We start from the raw sequence: 2,216 nt of genomic DNA on the forward strand, positions 1-2,216 counted from the left end.
TCCCCAAAAGAAGTCAATAAGAATTGATTGTAATTTTTTAAGAAACAAATCTGGGGGCTGCAGCGCTATAAAAACGTGCCAAAGCATTGATGCTGCAAGGTTGTTGATAACAAGGGTTCGGCCCCGATAGGAGAGTTGACAAAGTAAGCCCTTCCACTTTCATAAACGTCGCTCAGTTTTAAATATTAGAGATTCCCAGTTTTTTAAAATGAAGTTCTCAGTTCCAAGAAAGACGCCGAGGTAAAGAATTCCATCCCTTTCCCATTTAAGTTTCTCGGGAAGAGTCGGAGGAATGGCGCCATTTTGTGGACCAAGATGGAGAGCTCTGCTTTTTCCCCAGTTCATTTTTGTGGAACTTGCCAAACCAAATTCATGAATGCAACGGACCAAGGCTGAGACGTCCTCATTCGAGCGAACGATTGCACAAAGATCATCTGCATAAGAAATCACTTTAAACGGGTTCGCGATTGGTTGAGGAAGGAAACCAAGAAGACGTGCACGCAACTGAACGAGCAAAGGCTCAATCGCAAGAGAGTACAGGAGGCCAGAAAGAGGGCACCCTTGACGAATGCCTCTATTAACCGGGAAAGGGGGACATAAAATGTTGTTAACCTTTAAGAGACTAAAAGTGTTGTTATACAGTAACTGCACATGAGAGATAAAATTTTCCCCAAAACCAAACCCCCGTAAAACAGAGAAAAGATAAAAATGATCAATGGTATCAAAGGCCTTTTCTTGATCTAAGAACACCAACCCGACATTCCTTTGCTCAAGAGAACAGATGTCAATTATATCACGCACAATGAAGATACTGTCATGAATTGTCCTCTTCGGGACACAGTAAGACTGATCTGGGTGTACGATCTCCTCGATTATGGCTTTAAGGCGGTTGGCAAGGGCCTTGGAAAATATTTTGTAGTCTGCACAGAGTAATGAGATGGGACGCCAGTTGTGTGGTTGCTGAAGGTCTCCTTTTTTGGGGATAAGGGCGAGGACAGCCCTCCGGCAGCTTAATGGCAGTGAGCCTGATCGTCGACCGTCGATTATAACCTCAAGTAGTTCTGGTCCGTGGAGGTCCCAAAAGGTTTTATAAAATTCCGCAGGAATTCCATCCAGGCCGGAGGCCTTACCCGAGGGTAGAGTTTGAAGAGCAGCTTGGAGTTCCTCCAAAGTTACTTCCTTGTCCATTTGTAGAACTGCAGATTTTGACAAGGTAGGTAAGGAAGAAGTCAGCACTGTTACCATTTTGTTGTCAATTTTTGGAGCATGATAAAGTTCAGTAAAGTAGTGTCTGAGTGAGGCTCTGACATCTTTTTGATTGTGTGTTATTCTTCCTTCCTTTGTCCTTACTGAAGTTATCTGCTGACTTCTCTTTGTTTGAGCTTCCAGTCCAAAAAAGAACTTAGAGGAGGTGTCCAGGAAACACAAATTCTCCAGTCGGAGACGAATCAGCGCTCCTCTGGCTTGCTTTGCACAAAGTCCAGCAAGAAGAGCTTTTTTCTTCGCCAGCAAGAGGTTGGTTCTTTCATGATTTGAAGCCAAGAGGTTGGTCTGCAAATATAATATTTCTTTGGCAAGCAAGGATTGAAGGGCAGAGTCATATTTGGTGTGGTAGGCTCCATATTGTTGGCAAAAGGATCTTATTTGCACTTTGACGTTGTCCCACCATTTTCCAAGGCAGGGGAGCAATATGAACATTATTCCGAGCGGCTTCTTAGACCATCACATGGTCGCACTTCGTATTCACCAACCAGTTCGGAATCGTGGTGCTGCCTACTGGACCCTCAACGCAAGTCTTTTGGATGACCAACTGTTTGTCGATGCCTTTGGTGTGTTCTGGAGAGCCTTGCTCCAACGTAAAACTTCCTTCCCCTGCCTTGGAAAATGGTGGGACAACGTCAAAGTGCAAATAAGATCCTTTTGTTTCTATAAGATGCCCCCAGATTTGTTTCTTAAAAAATTACAATCAATTCTTATTGACTTCTTTTGGGGAGGAAAGCATTGGCTCCAACCTGGTGTGTTAAACCTGCCTGTTTCTGAAGGAGGACAGGGGCTGATTGCTATTACCAGCAAGGTGATGGCTTTTCGCCTCCTTTCGCTTCGCAGACTGCTGTACACGGACGTCTCGTGGAAGGCCTTGGCTCACTGCCTGCTTCGGCAGGCGGGGAAACTCGGCTACGATCAGCAACTGTTCCTTATTGACACCAAGAAAGTTG

Source organism: Eptatretus burgeri, chromosome 4 (genome assembly GCF_056783735.1).
Source record: "Eptatretus burgeri isolate ZD-2024b chromosome 4, Ebu_testis_v1, whole genome shotgun sequence".
Classification (NCBI taxonomy): domain Eukaryota; kingdom Metazoa; phylum Chordata; class Myxini; order Myxiniformes; family Myxinidae; genus Eptatretus; species Eptatretus burgeri.